The 25,129-nt window shown below is 56.3% G+C and overlaps 1 protein-coding gene across 1 annotated transcript in view; it reads right to left on the reverse strand.

The window, feature by feature from the left end:
* The window catches only part of LOC116949677 (RNA binding protein fox-1 homolog 2-like), a 66,490-nt gene extending 43,475 nt beyond the window's left edge, over positions 1-23,015 (reverse strand). Inside the window, exons 1-2 of the mRNA XM_076072357.1 lie at positions 22,979-23,015; positions 8,678-8,720 (exon numbers count right to left, since the gene is read on the reverse strand). The gene's annotated coding sequence lies outside the window, so the exon portion shown is untranslated. The remainder of the gene's footprint in view (positions 1-8,677; positions 8,721-22,978) is intronic.
* Positions 23,016-25,129: the final 2,114 nt, after the last annotated feature.

Below are 25,129 nucleotides of genomic sequence, written 5' to 3' on the forward strand. Positions count from 1 at the left end.
GGTTTAGGACTGTGACTCATGCAGCTGCAATGGCTGCTTTGGGTACGCGGTCCAGACCTCCCCAGAGACCCTGGCTGACAGAGGACGTGTTCAGGATGGTTGAGAAAAAGCGACAGGCCCACTGTCATCGGCTACAGTATCCCACGTCAGAGAATGAGGAGGCTTACCGCAGCCTTCGCTCGGAGGTTCGGAGAGTCGTGAGGCGCTGCAAGGATGGGTGGTGGTGGCGGGTTGCTGAGGAGATGGAGTCTGCCTCAGTGGCCCGTGATCACAAATCTCTATTTAACTCCATCAAAAAAGTAACCTGCAGCGCCACACCTATTACCATCATTAGGGGAAAAAACGGTGATCCAATCTCCGACCCCCAGGAATAGGTTTGCAGATTTGCTGAGCATTTCTGTGAGATCATGGGGGAGGGAAAATCCCTCAGCCAGGAAAACATCGTGGCACAAAGGGAGGATGACCCTGCTGAGGCTGCGGTGCCTCAAATATTGGAAGAAGTCACCCCCTGTGAGTGGCTGGCTGAGATGCCATCTGTTGAGGAAGTACTGAGGGCGATCCGGAGTCTGAGACCAGGAAAGGCAGCGGGCAGAGATGATCTCCCAAGCGAAATGCAGAGGGAGGGTGGCGTTTGTGCACAGACTGCCCTATATTACATCATAACATCAGTTTGGACCACTGGACGGGTTCCGCAGGATTGGAAGGATACCCTGGTGGTCCCCTTATTTAAGAAGGGGGACCGCACAGACTGTAACAACTACAGGGGCATTTCACTCCTCAGTGTGCCGGGAGAGGTCCTGGCAAGGATTATTCAGCATCGCCTTGCCAGGCACGCTGAGGAGAGGCTTGCGGAGCCCCAATGCGGTTTCAGGAAAGGGCGGTCCTGCACAGATGCCATATTTTCTGTCCGTCTGCTACAGCAGAGGTGTAGGGAATGCCAATAAGACCTACATCTCTGCTTTATTGACCTGGTCAAGGCCTATGATACCATCAGTAGGCCTGGGCTCTGGGTTGTTCTTCGTGCTTTTGGAGTACCTGACCCTCTGCTTACGATCATTAAGGACCTTCATGATGGTGAGCGGGCCCGGGTAAAACTACGTGGCCGGGAGTCAGAGCCATTCCCTGTACACCTTGGGGTGCGACAGGGATGTCCTCTGGCTCCCACATTATTTAACATCTATTTTGACCACGTAGTTCGTGAAGCCTTCAATAGCTGTACCGGGGGAATCTCCATATGGTACAGATATAATGGGAGGCTGATCGATGCCCGGGTGCGGTCAAGGGATGGCTCCCTATTGCTCAACCACGTTATGTATGCTGATGATTTGGTAATAGCTGCTCATTCAGAGGAGGAGTTGGAGACGCTGCTGCTGAGACTGGAGCGTGCCACTAAGAGGTGGGGCCTTACCATCAGCCCCACCAAAACTAAGCACCTGCCTGGGTATTTTGTACCATCGGACACTACACCCCCACAACTCCCAATCGGTGATGGGGGCAGTTGTGGAGCGAGTGGAGAGTTTCCCATACCTGGGCAGTGTGCTTATGACCGGCTCCAGTTTAACAGCAGAGGTCTCACTCCGAATCAGTCGAGCGGCAATATCTTTTCATCGGTTGCGTAATGCTGTGTGGAAGCTACCTGGTCTGTCGCTCCGCACTAAGCTTCAGGTCTTCTCGGCCACGGTCATTCCCTCCCTTCTCTACGCTTGCGAAACCTGGACCCCCTAATGGAACATCTTCGCCGGTTAGAAACATTTAGGCTGGCCTGCCTACGTCCATCCTGGGTTTAACTGGACTGGATTGTGCGAGGAGCTCACAAATCCTTGAAAGATCTGGGCAAGGTCTCATCGGTGAGCTCCTCCGGCGGGCAAGGCTGTGATGGCTGGGTCATGTAGCCCGCATGCCCAGCCACCGCATGTCGAAACAGCTTTTGTTCGGCCGGATTGAGGGGGCTAAACGGGCGCGGCACGGGCTAGAGAAGAGATGGAGTGATGTGGTACAGGAGGACGTGGAGCTGAGTGGACTTGCCGATGACTGGTACCAGCGGTGTCAAGATCGGCCTATGTGGAGGAGGCTCGTGAAGGACGCTACTGGGCAGTTGGAGGCAGTCGCCTTCCAACAACAACGGAGGGCGGAGGAGCGACGCTCAGAACAACGAGCGGTGCGCCGGGTGGCTAAAGCACAGCAGGTTGGCACAGTGGGGGGCACAGGTGGTGCATCATCAAGTCATCTCAGTCGGTCGACCCGTGGCACTTGGGTCTGCCCCGTGACCTCCTGCCAGCGGGCGTTCGACACTTTACGTGGCCTCAGGGTGCACATAGACTGGCACAAGCGTCGTGGTGACGTCACCGCCACTTAGTGGTGAATGGCGGTTGTTGTTGTTGTTGATGGTGGTGGGTGTGGTGGTGATGGTGGTGGGGGTGGGGATGGTGGTGATGGTAGTGGTGGTGGGGGTGGTGGTGATGGTAGTGGTAGTGGTGATGGTAGTGGTGGGGGTGATGGTAGTGGTGGGGGTGATGGTAGTGGTGGTAGTGGTGATGGTAATGGTGGTGGTGATGGTAGTGGTGGTGGTGGTGATGATAGTGGTGGTGGTGATGGTAGTGGTGGTGGTGATGGTAGTGGTGGTGGTAATGGTAGTGGTGGTGATGATGGTAGTGGTGGTGGTGGTGATGGTAGTGGTAGTGGTGATGGTAGTGGTGGGGGTGATGGTAGTGGTGGGGGTGATGGTAGTGGTGGTAGTGGTGATGGTAATGGTGGTGGTGATGGTAGTGGTGGTGATGATGGTAGTGGTGGTGGTGGTGATGGTAGTGGTGATGGTAGTGGTGGGGGTGATGGTAGTGGTGGGGGTGATGGTAGTGGTGATGGTGGTGGTGATGGTAGTGGTGGTGGTGATGATAGTGGTGGTGGTGATGGTAGTGGTGGTGGTGATGGTAGTGGTGGTGGTAATGGTGGTGATGATGGTAGTGGTGGTGATGGTAGTGGTGGTGGTGATGATGGTAGTGGTGATGGTAGTGGTAGTGGTGATGGTAGTGGTGATGGTAGTGGTAGTGGTGATGGTAGTGGTGGTAGTGGTGATGGTAGTGGTGGGGGTGATGGTAGTGGTGGTGGTAGTGATGGTATTCGTGATGGTAGTGGTGGGGGTAGTGATGGTAGTGGTGATGGTAGTGGTGGGGGTGATGGTGGTGGTGGTAGTGATGGTAGTGGTGGGGGTAGTGATGGTAGTGGTGATGGTAGTGGTGGGGGTGATGGTAGTGGTGGGGGTAGTGATGGTAGTGGTGGGGGTGATGGCAGTCGTGGGGGTAGTGATGGTAGTGGTGATGGTAGTGGTGGGGGTAGTGATGGTAGTGGTGATGGTAGTGGTGATGGTAGTGGTGGTGGTAGTGGTGGGGGTAGTGGTGGGGGTAGTGGTGGGGGTAGTGATGGTAGTGGTGATGGTAGTGGTGGGGGTAGTGATGGTAGTGGTGATGGTAGTGGTGATGGTAGTGGTGGTGGTAGTGGTGGTGGTAGTGGTGGGGGTAGTGGTGGGGGTAGTGATGGTAGTGGTAGTGGTGATGGTAGTGGTGATGGTAGTGGTGGGGGTAGTGATGGTAGTGGTGATGGTAGTGGTGATGGTAGTGGTGGTGGTAGTGGTGGTGGTAGTGGTGGGGGTAGTGGTGGGGGTAGTGGTGCTGCTGCTGCTGCTGGGAGCCATGAGCCCGGTGAATGCGCCGCTGCGTCTGTGCAGCTCTGATAAGAGGCGACTCTTTGTGGGGACCCGATGAGGCGGGTGTTGGTAGTGGGGGGGGGGGGGGGGCAACGGGGTGGGGGGGGGGCGAGGCGGGGCAGGGTGGGGGGGGGGGGTGCGTTGCACGGAGGGCGCGGGACACGCGGACACGCGAGGCTTTGGTCGAGACGGGACCCGGGAGTAAAGGGGGGTGGGGGGCAGATGGGGGACAGCGGACAAAGCGATGCGCAGGGAGAGCGCCGAGGGGAGAAGAGAGAGCGCGACCTCGCGTGACAAAAGCCGGAGAGAGGCAAGGAGAGCGACGAGGAGAGGGGGGAGGGGTTGGGGGGCGGGGTGGAGAGTTGTAGAGGGTCAGTGGCCACAAGTTGTAAATGTCAAATGTGTACACGCACTACGTGTACACACGTAGTGCGTCATCTCAGTCAGTCAACCCATGGCATCTGGGTCTGTCCTGTGACCTCCTGGGCCTCTTGCGAGCGAGCCTTCGACACGTCACGTGGCCTCAAAGTGCACATCGCCTGGCACAAGCGCCGTGGTAACGTCACCGCCACTTAGCGGGGAATGGTTGTTGTTGTTGTTCTGGTTGTTGTAGTTGTGTGTGTATATAAGGATCATTTCGTGTTGCTGTGTGTCACGTGACACCCTGAACACCCTTGCATATGAAATGTTCCGCGCCTCCCCCCCAACCCCCAAGGATTTTTCCAGGTGAAATGTTTGGAATCAAACCCAGGGATCGAGAGCGAGGGATGGAGAGAAGACTGACATCACAGAGCTCCTTTACATCGTCACTGGTTCAATGCTAATCGAGGCGAGTTAACGAGGGGGATTTTGTTGCGGTGGTGGTGGTTGTGATCCTGCCACTGTGTACTGCGTTGGCAGAGGTGTCAATGTCAACACCACTGTGTGGCCTTAAAATGATAATCGGTGGCGTTTCAGGCAATGGCCATTTTCTATAGCACACGGTAAAGAGAGTTAGAGATGGAGAGACAAGACGGCGAGTGAGAGAGAGGCGGAGAGCTGGAAGAGTGAAAAGTGGAGAGAGATGGAGAGGGAGATGGAGAGGGAGACACAGAGAGCTGGAGGAGTGAAAGGTGGAGAGAGATGGAGAGGAAGATGGAGAGGGAGACAGAGAGTTGGAGGAGTGAAAGGTGGGGAGAGATGGAGAGGGAGATGGAGAGGGAGACGGCGAGGGAGAGAGAGAGACACGGAGAGATGGAAGAGTGAGAGATGGAGGGATAGAAAGAGAGAGATGGAGAAAGATGGATAAAGGGAGAGAGATTGAGAGAGCGAGGGAGATGGAGAAAGATGGATAAGAGAGAGATGGAGACGGTGAGGAGAGAGAGAGAGAGAGATGGAAGAGTGAGAGATGGAGAGAGAGAGATGGAGAAACATGGAGAAGAGAGAGATGGAGAGAGATGGAGAAGAGAGAGATGGAGACGGCGAGGGAGAGAGAGAGACGCGGAGAGATGGAAGAGGGAGAGATGGAGGGATAGAAAACGAGAGATGGAGAGAGATGGATAAAGGGAGAGAGATGGAGAGAGATGGAGAAGAGAGCGATGGAGACGGCGAGGGAGAGAGAGAGACGCGGAGAGATGGAAGAGTGAGAGATGGAGGGATAGAAAACGAAAGATGGAGAGAGATGGATAAAGGGAGAGAGATGGAGAGAGATGGAGAAGAGAGCGATGGAGACGGCGAGGGAGAGAGAGAGACGCGGAGAGATGGAAGAGTGAGAGATGGAGGGATAGAAAACGAAAGATGGAGAGAGATGGATAAAGGGAGAGAGATGGAGAGAGAGAGAGAGATGGAGAGAGATGGAGAAGAGAGCGATGGAGACGGCGAGGGAGAGAGAGAGAGACACGGAGAGATGGGAGAGTGAGAGATGGAGAGAGAGATGGAGAACGAGAGATGGAGAAGGAGAGAGAGATGGAGAAGGAGAGAGATGGAGAAGGAGAGAGATGGAGAAGGAGAGAGAGAGAAGGAGAAGGAGAGAGAGATGGAGACAGAGAGTGAGAGTCATTCACTGCTGTCTCTCCCCGCTGTGGATTTTGCGCAGGGCGGGGGAAGAGGAAATGGGAGAGGAGCCCGGATCTCAATCTCTCAGTGGCCCCGTGCACTGTGAATGACGACGTCGCCGTGCCAGTAGAAGATGCCCAGTGGGGGGGGGGGGGGGGGGGGGGGGATAGCGAACCGCAGCCGGGTCATTCGTTACGGCTCCCCTTAACGAGCGAGATATGACCCCCTCCGCAACTCCCCACTCCTCCCCAATAATCCATCATTCCCATCACCACCCGCAGCGTCTTCACCATCATTGCCAAGAACACCACTACCAAAGAATTACCACCACCACTACCAAAGAATTACCACCACCACCATCATGTCCACGGGAGATTTACCATCAGCACCATTAACAGATGTGCCGTCACCGCTCTCACCCGTCTCCAACCCTCTCACTCCTTCTCCCAGTGTCTCAGAGCCCAGTCTTACGACTCTCCTCCCCCCTCCTGCCCCCCACCCCCTACACGCGTGCGTGACACCGTTTGTCTTCGCGAGCCCCGCGACTCTTAATTGTGAGCCATGGAGTCTCATTCTCGGGAGGCGTGTGCGTCTGTGTGCGTGTGTGTGCGTCTGTGTGCGTGTGTGTGCGTCTGTGTGCGTGTGTGTGCGTGTGTGTGCGTCTGTGTGCGTCTGTGTGCGTCTGTGTGCATGTGTGCGTGTGTGTGCGTGTGTGTGCGTCTGTGTGCGTGTGTGTGCGTGTGTGTGCGTCTGTGTGCGTGTGTGTGCGTCTGTGTGCGTCTGTGTGCGTCTGTGTGCGTGTGTGTGCGTGTGTGTGCGTGCGTGTGAGTCTGTGTGCGTGTGTGTATGTGTGTGCGTCTGTGTGCGTGTGTGTGCGTGTGTGTAGCGGTTAGCGCGCTATGCTTCGAACCCGGTGAGCCGAGTTCGTATTCCCGTTCACGGCCAACACCAGTGATGATTATCTGATCCGGTCCCGGGCCTCCCCTAGGTCGACTCAGCCTCAAATGAGTACCTGGTGCGGTGTGTAAATAAACATCGCCACTGGGGAGACAAAGGCGACCGGGAGTGGTGTTCGCCACGCATCCCCCCGTGTGCCGTGCCGGCCTTTATAGGTGTTACTCGCTAACAGCACTTGCCCCTACAGTCTGTTCAGGCTATAGGGGTATGGTCGGGGGGGGGGGGGATATTTGTCTTTGTTGTGCGTGAGGTTGCGCGGGGCAGTGTTGATGGGCGCGGCGCGGACATTCGTCACCTTCCAACCGCTCCCCCTGCTCCCCCACACCACTGCCCCCCCCCCCCACCACTGTCCCCCCCTTCGCCCCTCCCGAGGACCCCCTCACAGCGATATCGATACCCCCCCCCCCCACACACACACGTACATGCACTCGCACACACCACGCAGACAAAATACCCCCCGTGTAGCCTGCACAGACTGCTGGGGCAAGTGCTGTTAGCGAGAACGGCGCACGAGGGGGTGGGTGGCCGGCACCACGCCCGGCCGCCTTTGTCTCCCCAGTGCTGATGTTGACACCACACAGCAGGTGTGCTCCTTGACGGCCGCTTTAGATATTCGCTATTGATCTTGGCCGTGAGCGGCAATTGAACCCGGGTCGCAGGGTTTGTAGCGCTGTGCGCTAACAGCTGCACCACCGCTCCTCACAGACACACACAGAGCAATCTCTGGAATCTTTTTTTAGGAGCAAGAATGCAGAAAAATAAGAATCATTTTTTTTACCATTTATGGCAATAAAACAGGAGGTGTTAAGATGTTCATACACCACATCGATACTCCTTGGGTTGAATCGGTAAAGTCTATAAAATAAAATAAATGAAAAAACAACTAAATTAAATCATTTATTTTATTTTGTAGATTTTTTTTACCGAAAAAACCCAAAGAGTATGAATCCTTGCAGTCACGAAAGCTTCAAATCTAGAACCACATAGATACATTTAGCAAGGCGTCAAGGTTGCATTACGCACACATACTTGTGACAAAACATGGCAAACAAACATGGTCTGATATAATATATGCACTGTCTTTTTTAAACTGATTGGCCCCCATTCGAGACGTCCTTCTTTACGGCCTTGTCGCAGCAGAGAACGCCAAAAGACGAACAGGACAAAGACAATGCAAGTATCATAGCTCGGCGCAGAGCAGTTACATCCAGGGAACCTTTTTGCTCGTACGATATCAAAATGATGAACAACAACAATGGGCTTGACCCGTCCTGGCAACAGAGAGGGGGCGTTTTAGATGCTCAAACATCACGCAGAAGCACTGCTCGCTCCTCGACTGCTTCCATGCCCAGGGCCCCCCGCCTACCCAGGGCCGCTTACCACGGGTCCCGCGTGAGGCACGGGGAAAATGAAAACAAGTACACAGCCAGGGAACCCCTGGCGCATCGATCCTGACACAGCGGTCACGGGGACACGGGGTGCCCGAGGGAATTCGCGAGGCTCCGCGAGCGCGTGCGTCTGTGTCTGCTGCGTGCAACGGCGCTACGAACCCTCGCACAGCGAACCCAGTGTGTCATTACCGGGCATGGCTACCAACCATCCCCACGGCACAACCAACCCTACGCGCCACAGTCACACCCACACCACGCAACCACCCCTACACCGCAACCACACCACACCGCAACCGCAACAACAACACACAACCAAAGCACATGCAACCACAACCTCACCCCCCCCCCCCCCCCCTTTCAGCGCAGGCCGAATCCATCCCGCCCACGTCTCCCGCACTCCCCGCAGCTCCCCGGGAGCTCAGAAGACAACGAATTTCACAAAAAGCGCCCGGTTAAAGGAGAGAGGTGAGGAGGCGAGATTAAAGGGAGGGTGGGGGAGAGGAGGACACGTGACCGGTGACTGGTGAAGATGCGGAGGTGAGCGCCGAGGGCAGAGAGGTCAGGATGGAGGAGGAGGTGAGAGGGCACGACTCACGGTCGCGTACGGCTGCCCGGAGACGCAGCGGCGGCCCCGCTCTCTGGAACAGAGAGGGGAGCGGAGGAGGAGATGAGTGGAGGGATTGGCAGCGGGGGGGGGGGGGGGGGGGTGAAATCTGGCCCCACCTACTAACACCTGGACCCATCAGCGAGCAGCACCTCTGCAGCTCGGCACGGTGCACCATGGGGAGGTTGGCCAACACCACGCCCGGCCGTCTCTGTCTTCTCCCCACTGCTGATCTTCACTGCACATCACATCGGGTACTCCCCCACACAATCACTCACACACACAATCACTCACATACACACACACACAATCACTCACATACACACGCAGAATAACTCACATACACACACAATAACACAATAGCTCACAAACACACACACAATAACTCACACACACAGTAACACACTCAATAACTCAGACACACAATAACACACACAATAACTCAGACACAATAACACACACACAATAACTCACAAACACACGTAATAACACAATAGCTCTCACACACACAATCACTCACATACACACACAATAACACACTCAATAACTCAGACATAATAACACACACACAATAACACACACACAATAACTCACAAACACACATACAATAACACACACAATAACACACACAATAACACAAACACGCTAACTCACACACGCGCGCTCAGATTCCCCACGCCCCCTAAACACGGCGCACATCAGTGGCGCGGCGCGGGGTGGAGGTCGCGCGCACCTCCCTCTCACGGCCACCACACAGCGAGACATCGCTCCAGATGCTGCTGCTGCTGCTACAGCCTTCTCCATCCCTCTGGCCGCTACCCCTCTCCTCTGTCTGCCCCCTCCTCCATCCCTGCTCCCCCGCCCCTTCTAATCCCATTTGTTTCTCCACCTCCACCCCCCCCCCTAATCTCTCTTCTCCATTCCTCTCTCTTTCAGTCTTCCCTCATCCTCCCACTCCCACCCCCCCCCCCCAAGTCCTCCCTCGCCTCAATTCTCCATCCCTTCTGTCTCCAGCCCCCTCTGCCCCCCCCACCTCCCACCTCCAAGAGGCGGGAGAACAAGGAGGGGGGGAATGGGGGGAAGGGTTTCCCGAAAGTTTAAGCTTCGTCACGTTAAATTTGTATTTAAAGCTTTCGTGACTGCAGCGATTCATATTCTTGGTTCTTTCGGTAAAGTCACGTAAAAGGGAAACAATGACGTAATACAAATATAAAACAATAAAATTATCACGACGTTTCGACTGCAGCGCAAGCAATCATCATCAGGTGTTAAAACCACAGCAAGAAAATGTTACTATTTATACTTCGCAACGTTCACAAAATCCCCACTCGAATGTGCCCTCCTGGTTGCCACGGAATCTCTCACGAGGCGCCGCGCGCCACCACGGCGCATGGAGGGAGTAGTGGGGAGGGGAGAAGAGATGATGGTAACGATGATGGCGAGGATGAGGAGTGACGGAGTGGAGGGTAGGGGGAGGAGGAGGCTGTCATATAATTGAGGTTCCTAAGTGGCTTCTCTCCCGTGCGTTGATTGCGAGCAATTTGAGCCATTAATGCTGATAACTCGTTGAGGGGTGGTGGCGGTGAGGTCGCCAGGGGTTTAATCCGATTGAACAACTTCACACGGACACGTCACACAAATCACACGCGGACACTTCACACGGACACACATCACACGCGGACGCATCACACGCGGACACATCACGCGCAACGCACATCACACATCGTGTAGGGAGATGTAAACCCCTGGGGTTACAGAGGCACAGAGGCGTTACAGAGGCACAGAGGCGCGGCAGGGGGAAGACGGAGGGAGTAGAAAGGAGGCGAGAGGGGGGGGCGGGAGATACAGCGGGGGTGGCGATAGGGGGGTCTGGGCATCCCCTTCCCACTGCGGGAAGAGCTACGTGCTCCATCATTAAACACAAATACGGGGCCACGCCAGCCCCCCACCCCCCCCCCTCCTGTGCCCCTCCCCTCACTCCCCCGGTGCCCCCTAATCACAGCAGTACACGAGGGGGGTGGAGTCGCTTCCGGGGGTCAGAATGTGCAGGGGGGGGGGGAGCAACGTCGGGTGGAAGGAGGGAGGTGCCCCCACCCCCACCCCCCGCCGGCTCACCGTGGCAGTGGCCTCACGCTTCCCCCTCCCAAAATTCCATCTCCCGACTCCCCCACCCATCCCGCGTCTCACATCCCGTGTCGCGCCACCTCGTCCCGCCTCTCGCGTTCCCTTCGACCGAACGTGACGCGGGCGACCCGCGGGCGACCCGCGGGCGGCCCGCCACTCACGAACGCACGCACGCGGCGATCACGTGGAGCGATTTGAAATCCATTGCTCGATAGACGCTCGCCCGGCTCCTCACCGCTACAGCTCACCCTCCACCACACCCCCTCCTCCCTCGCCTTACCCGTCTCCCGCCGCCCACCCGCAAACGACACGCGTGGCGATTAAGCGCGGCCTTAATGAGCGCGCGACACGCGGGTTTACACGCGGAGCGTGACACCCCCTCACCACCCTCCCTCTCCCCACTCCTCCCAATCCTCCCCCCCCCAGTCCTCCATTCCCCTCCCACCACACCTCCCTCCGCCTCCCCCCCTCTCAATCCTCCTTCGCCCTCCACTCCCTCCCCAAGCCTCCATTCCTTCCACCCCAACCCCTCCCTCCGCCTCCCCCGCACCCCTTCCAATCCTCCCCCTGTCTCCCGATCCCCGTTACATTGGGTGCAGCACAACCGATGCCAGCCACGTGGGCGAGGATCGTGATGAACACCAACCACGCATCCACGTAAGGCTGACTGCTGATGAGACGCGGAATGTCAAAACCGGACCGGAGGTTGCCGGCATTGCTACCGAAAAATAATTCACTTCGGGAAGGTTCTGAAAGCCACGTGGCTGACGGGATGTGTCAGGGACACGCCGGAGTTTCATGTTGAGATAGATGTTGTTACGTAACCGTGATCACCTACACCGGGAACAACCACCATAGACAAAGATTCCCGTAGAGCATCGAACAGACTCTTATTTGCAAGTGCTGTTAGCGAGCACAAGAGGGGGTTGGGTGGCCAACGCACCGCACCAGGTACCGAGCCGATCTAGGCGAGGCCCAGAACCGGTTCAGATATTGGCTATTATATTTGGAGCGGGACGCGAATTCGGTTTACCGGCTTCGTAGCGCAGTGCGCTCACCATTGCGCCAGCAGCACCACCCACACACGGCAGCCACAGACTCGAGGATTGACACGGTAGGCTACGTACGGCGCGAAATAAGTTCAACATACATACACGGGGAGCAGGGGTCGTGACTCCTGGTATCGCGCCTGACTCCTGAGTCTGGGGGGGGGGGGGGGGTCTGGGGGGGGGTGCGGGAGGGTGGGGGCAGCTCCTCCCCCGCCCCCCCGCCCCCCTTCCCCCCTTCCCCCCGCCCCCCCGCCCCCCCTCCCCCCGCCCCCCGTCTCCCCCTCCCACAATAACAATCTCGTGTGCTCCATTACCCCAAATGTAACATTAGAATACCATTTGCATATAATTATAATCACACTACACAGCCTCCACGCTCTCACGCACATACTCTCTGACAAAGAGAAAGATCCCTCGTGTAGCCTTTACAGACTGTTGGGGCAAGTGCTGTTAACGAGCACCTATGTAGCTCGGACGCCATTGTCTCGCAAGTGGCGATGTTTACACGCCGCACCAGGTACTCATTTGAGGCTGAGTCGACCTAGGAGGCCCAGGACTTGTTCAGATAATCGTCACTGGTGGTGGACGTGAGCGGGCAATCGAACCCGGGTTACCAGGTTACCGGGTTCGTAGCGCAGTGTGCTAACCACTACACTACCGCTCCCCACACACGCTCGCATAGACACACACTCAACTACACACACGCTTTCTCAGACATACACACACACACTCTCTCATGGACAAACACACTCTCATAGACATACACACACACTCTCTCTCTCGTAGACAAACACTCTCATATACACACACACCCTCTCATATCCACACACACAAAGATATACACATACACACTCTCATAGACCCACACACACACACATACTCTCATAGACATACACACACTCTCTCTCTCTCATAGACAAACATACTCTCATAGACAAAGATCCCCCATATAGCTTTAACAGACTGTAGGGGTAAGTGCTGTTAGTGAGCACCTATGAAGGCCGGAACGGTACACGAGGGGGTGGGTGGCCAGCACCACGCCTGACCGCCTTTGTCTCCCTAGTGGCAATGTTTACACACCGCACCAGGTACTCATTTGAGGCTGAGTCGACCTAGGTGAGGCCCGGGACCGGTTCAGATAATCGAACCCGGGTCGCCAGGTTCATAGCGCAGCGCGCTAACCGCTACACTATCGCTCCCCACACACACACTCTCATAAACAAACACACAATCATGTACACACACACACCCCCATATACACACATTCTCTCTCATATATACACACACAAAGATATACACATACACACTCTCATAGACACACACTCTCATAGACATATACACAAACTCTCTCATAGAAAAACACTCTCATAGACACACACACTCTCATAAACAAACACACAATCATGCACACACACACCCATATACACACATTCTCTCTCATATACACACAAACAAAGACACACACACTCTCATACACACACACACACAAACACTCTCTCTCTCTCTCTGAGTTTCTGCTCCCTCTCTCTCAGCCCCCGCACTCAGCACCCTGGAGAGCTCCCGAGAGCCGCGAGCCGGGAATGTCAATCGCGCCCCCGCCCCTCGCCCCTCCCTCGCTCGCAACGGGCGGCGCAGACATCGCTGAGTGCGCGATTTCGACGCGAATTTGTTACAGAGACTCCTCACCGAGACCACGTGGTCACGGACGGGCACGCCCACCCCTCCCCCCCACTGCAACCAACAACCCATCACCACCCACAAAGCCCCCCCCCTCCCCCCCCCACAGACAACCCCATCCCTACGAACCCGCCAACAACACCCCCACCACACCCCGATACTGAACTCCTTCACTCCCCACCGACCGGGCCCAACTCAGTCCCTCACCGTCTCCCAACACCACGTGACCCCACCTCCACGGCGTCGCTTTCACGGTAGCCCGCAGGTCGTGGTGTGCGTGTGCGCCTCCTGAAAACTCGTGTGCCGCACGTGTGCGTGTGTGTGTGTGTGCATACGCGTGTGTGTGTGTGTGTGCATACGCGTGTGTGTGCGTGTTTGTACATGCGTGTGGAGCGGTGCCAAGTGCACCTGGTCTGGCACAGGCGCTTTAAGTGGCGAACGGCGGCTATTGTTGTTGTTTGTTTGTTTGTTGTTGTTGTTGTTGTTTGGGAGCGGTGGCGCAGTGGTCGACGCGGTGCGATGCGAAGCCGGCGAAGGGGTTCGTAGTTCGATTCTCGCTCACAGCCAACATCGGTGGCGAAGATTTGGACCGGTCGACTCAAACCTTGAACGCGAGGACCCTGTTGTGATGTGCAGTAAAAGTCAATTCTGGGAAGACAAAGGCGGCCGGGCGTGGTGTCGGCGCCACCCACCCCGTCGTGTGCCTTGTCGGCCTTCAAATAGGTGCTCGCTGACAGCGTCTGCGCCAAGTGCCCGTTAAAGGCTATACGGGGATCTTTGTCTTTGTGTATACGCGTCCTCACTCTGCGTGTGTGTGTGCCACGTGACACGCATGCAAACGACCTGATCCATTTCCAGGGATTTTCCAGGTACAATATTATTTCTTGCGGTTATATTTTGTTCTGCATATATATGGAATATGTTGCACGTAAATAAAGAAAACGACTCCATTCGATGCAGGTTTCGTAAGCGTAATAACCGATTAAATATTTTTTTTTAAAAAATCGACGAATCGATGCAGTGCTCCATGAATACCACCCCACACACCTCACCTCCCACCCGACGTGAATTTTTTTAGGGGAGATGTAAAGAAAAAAATATATCCAGAAATCAAAATCAGCGATTGGGAGCTCCGAAGCTGTCTCCAAATCACTTCCCGTTTCGCCAGCCTCAATTTATACACAACCCTGGCCATTCACGAGCATCCTAGGGCTATGCACACGCGTACACACACCTGTACACAGATGAGCCCACACGCGTACTGTACACAGATGAGCCCACACGCGTACACACACCTGTACACAGATGAGCCCACACGCGTACACACACCTGTACACAGATGAGTCCACACGCGTGCAGACACACACCTGTACACAGATGAGTCCACACGCGTGCAGACACACACGTGTACACGGATGATCTATCCGCGGTGGTGGTTTAATGCTGAAACATGCTCGTCGTTAACCCCTCCACCACCCGACGAGATTGTCCCGTTGACACCGGAAGTTGTACTTGACACGGCCCATGAGTCGATCCGACTCGGAGCGACAGAGCTCTCGAACCCGGGTCGCCGGGTTCGTAGCACAGCGCGTTAACCGCTACACTACCGCTCCCCACACGTACACATACACGGGCACGAACACACACGCCTGCTCACACGTGTACAGAAACACACACGCGCATACGTACACGTGTACACATTTACGAGCACTTAAACAGTGGTTACACACACGCACGGTACACACGCACGTATATGTATACATACACATGTGTACACACACACACACCGTGTACACACACACACGTGGACGCACACACACGTGCACACACACACACGTGCGCACACACACGTGTACACACACACGTGCGCACACACACGTGTACACACACGCACGTGTACATACACACACGCGTGTACACACACGCGTGTACACACGCACACGTGTACACACACACACGTGTACACACACACGTGTACACACACACACACGTGTACACACACACACACGTGTACACACACACACACGTGTACACACGCACACGCACCGCTGTGTGGTGGCCGTGCTCCGCGCGCCGTGTGGCCCCCGAGGTGGCCGCCGGAGTGAGGCGCCCACAGCCCTCGCGCCTCTCTCCTCTCCCGTCTCTCTGTGCCGCTCTCCGCCTCACTCCCCCTGCCCGCACTCCGCTCTCTCTTCTCCTCTCTCCACCGTCCCTACCCCTCTCCCTACTGCTCTCGACCGCTCTCCTCCTCTTCCCCTCGGTCTCCTCTCCCCCCCCCCCCCCCCCCGTGTCCTTCCCTCTGAGCTCTCCCTCTCTATTGTCTGCTATCTCCCCACTCTCTCCCTCTCAGCTTTTTCTCTCTCCCTTCCTTCTCATCTCGCTTTACCTCCCTCCCCGCTCTCCCTTCTCTCCCCCTCACTATTTCACCCCTTCTCTTTTATCCTGCTCTCTTCCCGCTCACCACTGGCGCTCTCATTTCCTTATCCTCGCTCTCCACTTGCTCTCTCTCTCTATCTCTCTCTCTCTCCCCACCTCTGCCCCATCACCCTTCCATCCTTTCCTCTCTCTCTCTCTCTTTCATTCCGTCTCTCCACCTATCTCGCCCGCTCTCTGCACCCCCCCCCCCGCCGTTCCTTACCCCCCACCCGGCTCTCTCTCTCTCCACCTCTCCCCCCTCCTCCCCCTGCCTCGTGCCCTTCTCTGTCTCCCCGCACACGTTCCGTGACTCTCACGCCTCGCGCCTCCACGATGTCAACTCCTGCATCTCACCCAGGTCCCCTACCTCGTTACCATCGTCGTCGTCATCATCGCCATCTCCAGTCCACCATCATAATACCCTATCATCATCAGCGTCATCGATAATCATCATCATCAGCGTCATCGATAATCATCATCATCAGCGTCATCGATAATCATCATCATCGTCATCGATAATCATCATCATCAGCAAGCATCGTCGATTATGCGCAATTCCCAACACCCCCCCCCACCTCCTTCTCCACGCCCCCCCCTCTATACCCCTCCTTTGGGCTTCACAGAAGACTGGTGCCCCCCCCACCCATGTCTCCTAGAGCCCCCCCCCCACACGCTCCCCGTGTCTCACCAGGCCCCCTCCTCTCAAGCTCACGCGATCGATTGAAGAATTCTTACACCCGGGTGTGGGGGACAGAAAGGGGGGGTAAGATAGAAGGAACTCTGAGCCCCTCCCCTTTCAGCCCCCCCCTCCCCCAGCATGGCGCAGTAATTGCGTGTTTGCCTCATTAATTGCGAGTCTCTCCACGTCTCTGACCAAGACCCCACCCGTAACTCCCCTCCACCCTTACCTGAGATCCCTTCCCACAGTCGCAATCAGCCGGAGACAGTCGTGTCAATTATTGACCATTGCTTAATCAGCAACACCCGACGTGGCCAATCTCACCCACCTGCTCACTCACTCACCCACACACTCACACACACACTCACACACTCACCCACACACTCACACACACACTCACACACACTCACCCACACACTCACCCACACACTCACCCACACACACACCCACACACACTCACCCACACACACTCACCCACACACTCACACACACACTCACACACACTCACCCACACACACACACTCACCCACACACACACACTCACACACTCACCCAACACACTCACCCACACACACACTCACCCACACACACACTCACACACACTCACCCACACACTCACACACACACTCACACACACTCACACACACACACACTCACCCACACACTCACACACACACTCACACACACTCACCCACACACTCACCCACACACTCACCCACACACACTCACCCACACACACACTCACCCACACACACACTCACCCACACACTCACACACACTCACAACAACCGCCATTCGCCACTAAGTGGCGGTGACGTCACCACGACGCTTGTGCCAGGCTATGTGCACCCTGAGGCCACGTGAAGTGTCGAACGCCCGCTGGCAGGTCACGGGGCAGACCCAGGTGCCACGGGTCGACTGACTGAGATGACTGGCTGATGCACCACCTGTGCCCCCTATTGTGCCAACCTGCTGTGCTTTAGCCACCCGGCGCTCCGCTCGTTGTTCTGAGCGTCGCTCCCCGCCCTCCGTTGTTGTTGGAGGGCGACTACCTCCAACTGCTCAGTAGCATCCTTCACGAGCCTCCTCCACAGAGGCCGATCTTGACACCGCTGGTACCAGTCATCGGCAAGTCAACTCAGCTCCACGTCCTCCTGTACCGCATCACTCCATCTCTTCTCTAGCCCGTGCCGCGCCCGCCTAGCCCCTCAATCCGGCCGAACAAAAGCTGTTTCGGCATGCGGTGGCTGGGCATGCGGGCTACATGACCCAGCCATCGCAGCCTTGCCCGCCGGAGCAGCTCACCGATGGGACCTTGCCCAGATCTTTCAAGGATTGTGAGCTTCTCACACAATCCAGTCTGGTTAAACCCAGGATGGATCGTAGGCAGGCCAGCTTAAATGTTTCTAACCGGCGAAGATGTTCCATTAGGGGGGTCCACGTTTCGCAAGCGTAGAGAAGGGATGGAATGACCGTGGCCGAGAAGACCTGAAGCTTAGTGCGGAGCGACAGACCAGATAGCTTCCATACAGCGTTACGCAACCGATTGAAAAGATATTGCCGCTCGTCTGATTCGGAGTGAGACCTCTGCTGTTAAACTGGAGCCAGTCATAAGCACACTGTCCACGTATGGGAAACTCTCCACTCTCTCCACAATTGCCCCATCACCGATTGGGAGTTGTGGGGGTGGAGTGTCCGATGGTACAAAATACCCAGGCAGGTGCTTAGTTTTGGTGGGGCTGATGGTAAGGCCCCACCTCTTAGTGGCACGCTCCAGTCTCAGCAGTAGCGTCTCCAACTCCTTCTCTGAATGAGCAGCTATTACCAAATCATCAGCATACATAACGTGGTTGAGCAATAGGGAGCCATCCCTTGACCGCACCCGGGCATCGGTCAGCCTCCCATTATATCTGTACCATATGGAGATTCCCCCGGTACAGCCATTGAAGGCTTCACGAACTACGTGGTCGAAATAGATGTTAAATAATGTGGGAGCCAGAGGACATCCCTGTCGCACCCCAAGGTGTACAGGGAGTGGCTCTGACTCCCGGCCACGTAGTTTTACCCGGGCCCGCTCACCATCATGAGGGTCCTTAATGATCGTGAGCAGAGGGTCAGGTACTCCAAAAGCACGAAGAACAACCCAGAGCCCAGGCCTACTGATGGTATCATAGGCCTTGACCAGGTCAATAAAGCAGAGATGTAGATCTTGTTGGAATTACCTACACCTCTGCTGTAGCAGACGGACAGAAAATATGGCATCTGTGCAGGACCGCCGTTTCCTGAAACCGCATTGGGGCTCCGCAAGCCTCTCCTCAACGTGCCTGGCAAGGTGATGCTGAATAATTCTTGCCAGGACCTTTCCCGGCACACTAAGGAGTGAGATGCCCCTGTAGTTGTTGCAGTCTGTGCGGTCCCCCTTCTTAAAAAGGGGGACCACCAGGGCATCCTTCCAATCCTGCGGAACCCGTCCAGTGGTCCAGACCGTTGTTATGATGTCATATAGGGCAGTCTGTGCACAAACGCCACCCTCCCTCCGCATTTCGCTTGGGAGATCATCTCTGCCCGCTGCCTTTCCTGGTCTCAGACTCCGGATCGCCTTCAGTACTTCCTCAACAGATGGCACCTCAGCCAGCCACTCACAGGGGATGACTTCTTCCAATATTTGAGGCACCGCAGCCTCAGCAGGGTCATCCTCACTTTGTGCCACAATGTTTTCCTGGCTGAGGGATTTTCCCTCCCCCAGGACCTCACAGAAATGCTGAGCAAATCTGCAAACCTGTTCCTGGGGTTGGAGATTGGATCACCGTTTTTTCCCCTAATGATGGTAATAGGTGTGGCGCTGCAGGTTACTTTTTTGATGGAGTTAAATAGAGATTTGTGATCACGGGCCACTGAGGCAGACTCCATCTCCTCAGCAACCCGCGACCACCACCGATCCTTGCAGCGCCTCACGGCTCTCCGAACCTCCGAGCGAAGGCTGCGGTAAGCCTCCTCATTCTCTGACGTGGAATTCTGTAGCCAATGACAGTGGGCCTGTCGCTTTTTCTCAACCATCCTGAACACCTCCTCTGTCAGCCAGAGTCTCTGGGGAGGTCTGGACCGCGTACCCAAAGCAGCCATTGCAGCTGCATGAGTCACAGTCCTAAACCTCGCCCATTTACCCTCGACATCAGGAGGAGTGGGGGACGATGCCAACCCCAACCGCAGGCGATGATGAAATTCTCGCTTGCAACTTTCATCAGATAACTGAGTCCAGGCCACTTTAGGTTGGAATGGGGTCCTAGGTGTACACCCACCACTGGAGTGGAAGAATGGCAGGCGCATCTTACAGATGACTAGTCGATGGTCAGAGGGCAGATCAGCTCCACGGTAGGTCCTGATGTCAAGGACATGGGCTCGCATCCGCTGGTCCGTCACTATGTAGTCCAGCAGATGTTCTTGCTTGGACCCGGCATGCATCCATGATGTTGTGTGGATGCGCCGATGCCGGAACAGCATGTTGGTAATTACAAGCCCATGGGCTGCACAAAAATCTAGCAGCCTCCTACCGTTGTTATTGAGCTGATCTGGCCCATGCCCTCCAATCCCTCCAGACCAGGTGCCAGTATCATGACCAACTCGGGCATTGAAGTCACCCAACATGATGACTCTATCCCGAAGAGCCACTTTAGCCAGCACCTGTGACAGGAGGTCATAGAAGGCATCTGACTCATCGGTTTTGCTTGCATCCCTCCACGGATGTTCATCTTCGGTGGGGGCATAAGTAACCACGACCACCATTCCTCGCCTCCGGTTGATGGGAAGGCGAGCCCAAAGTAGCCTGGGGCTTACAGCTTCCCACACCTCACCGCCGCGCTCCCACGCCCCCTTCATTCTTTTGTTCAAAAGAAGTGCCACACCCTGTTGTTTGGCAGTCTGCTGCCCCGAGTAGAGGACTGTCCACCCCTCATGGTGGCAGGAGCCAGAGCCGGTCCACCGGACCTCCTGAATGCCACATAGATCCAGGCGGTACCGGTCCAGCACCCGACAGAGGAGTGGCAGCCTCTCCTCCGCAGTGAGCGTTCGAACATTCTACGTGGCCACCCGTAGTGGCTTTTCGTTGTTTCTGGAGGAGCCCCGAGGGTAGATATTCAATCTCCTGGCTCTGCCAATTGGGGTTTGGCCAGGAGACGTCATAGACGCCTGGCCCCCCGGGGCCTCCGGCACAAGCTTATTAGTTACATATTTCAGTTTAACTCGTGGTTTAGTGGTAATTAATTGAAGGTGGAGGGGTTACCAGCCCCTAGCACCCGTCCAGAGCCCCCGTTTAGCCCCTGTGGTGGACACAAATGCCATGAGGGGAGGAGCCAATCAAAATTGGACCTCCCCCCACAGCACTGTCCACGACAGAGTTGCCCGTCCGGCACCGCGAGGAGGTAGGGGGATGTTTTGCCAGACACACTTACACACACTCACCCACACACACACACTCACCCACACACACACTCACCCTCACACTCACACACACTCACTCACACACACTCACCCGCACACTCACCCACACACTCACCCACCCGCACACTCACGAAAAGATAATGATCCCCCCGTATCGCCTGAACAGACTGTAGGGGCAAGTGCTGTTCGCGAGCACCTATGAAGGTCAGCACAGCACACGAGGGGTGGGTGGCCAGCACAACACTCGGCCGCCTTTGTCTACCATTGTCCATGTTTTTACACACCGCACCCAGGTATTCATTTGAGGCTGAGTCAACCTAGGGGAGGCCCGGAACCGATTCAGATAATCGTCAATGGTGTTGGACATGAGCGGACATCAAACTCAGTTTGCCGGGTTCGTAGCGCAGCGCGCTAACCGCTACACCACCGCTCCTCATACACACACCAACCCTCACACACACCCTCACACACACCCTCACACACACACCAACCCTCACACACACGCCAACCCTCACACACACCAACCCTCACACACACCCTCACACACATACCCTCACACACACCAACCCTCACACACACACCCTCACACACCAACCCTCACACACACACCAACCCTCACACACACACCCTCATACACATACCCTCACACACGCCAACCCTCACACGCCCCTTCACACACAAACCAACCCTCACACACACGCCAACCCTCACACACACCCTCATACACACCCTCACACACCCTCACACACCCTCAGAAACACACACCCTCACACACACCCTCACAAACACCCTCACACACACACACACACCAACCCTCACACACACCCTCACACACTCTCACACACACACCAATCCTCACACACACACCAACCCTTACACACACACCCTCACACACCCTCACACACCCTCACACACATACCAACCCTCACACACACAAAAAAACAAAGATTCCCCGTATAGCCTTAACAGACTGTAGGGGCAAGTGCTGTTAGCGAGCACCTATGAAGGCCGGAACGGTACAAGAGGGGGTGGGTGGCCAGCACCACGCCCGACCGCCTTTGTCTCCCCAGTGGCGATGTTTACACACCGCACCAGGTACTCATTTGAGGCTGAATCGACCTAGGGGAGACCCAGGACCGGTTCAGATAATCGTCAATGGTGTTGGCCGTGAGCGGGAATCGAACCCAAGTCGCCAGGTTCATCGCACAGCGCGCTAACCGCTACACTATCGCTCCTCACACACACACCAACCCTCACACACACCCTCACACACACACACCAACCCTCACACACACACACCCTCACACACACCCTCACACACACACCAACCCTCACACACACCCTCATATACATACCAACCCTCACAAACACCCTCACACACACACCAACCCTCACACACACCCTCACACACACCCTAACACACTCTCACACACACACCAATCCTCACACACACACCAACCCTTACACACACACCCTCACACACCGTCACACACATACCAACCCTCACACCCCCTCACACACCCTTACACACACCAACCCTCACACACACACCAACCCTCACACACACACCAACCCTCACACACACCCTTACACACACCCTCACACACACCCTCACACACACACCAACCCTCACACACACACCAACCCTCACACACACATCAACTCTCACACACACACCAACCCTCACACACACCCTCACACACACCCTTACACACACCCTCACACACACACCCTCACACACACCAACCCTCACACACACCCTCACACACACCCTCACCACACACATACCCTCACACACATACCAACCCTCACACACACCCTTACACACACCTTCACACACCCTCACACACACACCCTCACACACACCCTCACACACATACCAACCCTCACACACACGTCACCCGCACTCACCCTACACTACCATGTCGACCTCTGTGCGCTCCTCCATTTCCCCCCGCTCCGATTCAGAAACAAAATCCCGCGATACATTTTGTGCATAGATTTCGTTCAAAGTTGCATAATTAAAACAAGCCCCGCCCTTAACCCCCCGCAAGCCCCGCCCCCCACGTGCCCCCGCCCCCACGTGCCCCCGCCCCCACGTGCCCCGCCCCCACGTGCCCCCGCCCCCACGTGCCCCCCGCCCCATCCCCGACAGTGCCCCAATGGTGATAGTGATGAGAATGATGATGGTGGTGGTGGTAATGATGAGAATAATGATGGTGGTGGTGGTAATGATGAGAATGATGATGATGATGGTGGTGGTGATGTCGATGGTGATAGTGATGATAATGATGATGGTGGCTGTGATGTCGATAGCGGTGACGGTGGTGGTGGTGGTGGTGATGGATGTGTATTTTGGGACACGTGACGCCAATCACAATGTGGGTTCACATGGCACGGGGCTGGAAAAGCGGCGACCGACAAAGCGAGACCGCGAAAGCCCCCCCGCGACCCCTCTCTGGGGGTATACCTCATCCCCCCAACACCCCCCACACGCCCCACCCCCCCACACCCGACTCACACCCACACCCAATTACACACCTCCACCAACCTTCGATCCCGCGTTCACCCAACCCCCACTTTGACCCCACCCTGACCTCCACCCACACTCCGACATCGCCCCCGCTACCTCTACCCCGTCCCCACATCGTTCCAGGTGACCCCCTCCCCACCCCACGGTCACGTGCCACGATCTCGGTCCGTGTCGACCAAGGGGCGGGGGGAGCGGTGCGGAGGGGAGGGGCTGCGGGGGATCTCTCCCTCTGTCGGTGCCCCATTCATCACCGGACTGCCCTTGCGTGGATGAAGGTCGCGGCACGGAGAAGAAGTGAGGGGGAGGGGGGTTGAGGGTGGGCATGCGGATGGGAGGGGGCATGGGGAGATGAGGGAGGGGGGCGCTGGGGAATGGGGGGGGGGGTCTCCTCACCAGTTCTGCACGGGGCCTGCAGTCACGTGCTTTATTCTACAGGCGACAAGAAGAGTCGACTTGCGACTCGGATCGTGACCCTGATCCGTGACCATCGCATCGCGGGGAGCGGTGGGACGGCGGTGAAGCGACTCTGTGATAGGGCCATTGCCCGAAATGTCCCCGGCTGGAATGTGAGGTTTCCCGGTAAGGTCAATGTGTTGAGTGATAGAGGGGTGGAGCAATGCGGCGACTGACCGATCAATACTGACCGGTCAAATTTGATCAACAAACCGCTCAGTGAGTTCGGCCGGAAGGCTGTGGCCTTACGAGAACAAATAAATAAATATATAATGGGTGACGTTCCGGGCAATGAGTCTTCTCTGGTATCTCTGGGATTCCTCGCTGCACGTTGCCGCGTGCAACGAGGCGTCGCCAGGTTGTGGCACTTTGTCTCTGTGCGGAGCGTGATTCACGTCGGTCACCGCATGAAAAACCGGTTAAAAACCGGTTATCCACTTGCCGCGCGTATGTAAATGTCGAGCATTGAAAGCATGGACTCTGAGATGCTGCATCGCCCCCCGCGACCTCTACCCCACGGTGGCTTAAGCCGCCGTGCGGTTTGTACCTTTTGCGCGTGCCATTCGTGACTCACGTTCCGCTGAACTCGATATCCGGCACCCTGACCTCTCGGATAGCAGCGGTCAGCGGGTCTGAAGAATACGGTGACCGGTCCAGAGGGTCAGGAGGTCCCTCCAACCCCCCGCCCCCCCCCCCCCCCCCCCCACGGTGTGAACCGCCTGAGAATCGATTCAGATATCGAACTGCGTCGTTAATCGCGAGAGTTGTTGGCGGGGTGTTGGGGGAATTGTTCCACGCGTGATTGGTGCCAAACGGATGAGAGGAGTAACAACACGGATTACACAGCGCCCCCCACCCTCCCCATCAGCCCCGCCCCTCCCCCCAACCCCTCCCCCTGCTCGTAACCAGCCCCGCCCCTCCCCCTGCGCGTACCAGCCCCGCCCCCCCCACGGCACGAGCGCGCGCATCAGCATTCAGCGCCGTCTGCTGCAGCAGCGGAGCCGCGGTGATGGAGAGGGGCGGGTGAGCGGGGATCGTGAGTAAAGGCGGGGGGGGGGGGGTAAAGGCGGGGGAAG

The sequence above is a fragment of the Petromyzon marinus genome, chromosome 37, assembly GCF_048934315.1.
Source record: "Petromyzon marinus isolate PM22_M1 ecotype Great Lakes invasive population chromosome 37, UKy_Petmar_22M1.pri1.0, whole genome shotgun sequence".
In the NCBI taxonomy this organism is placed as follows: domain Eukaryota; kingdom Metazoa; phylum Chordata; class Hyperoartia; order Petromyzontiformes; family Petromyzontidae; genus Petromyzon; species Petromyzon marinus.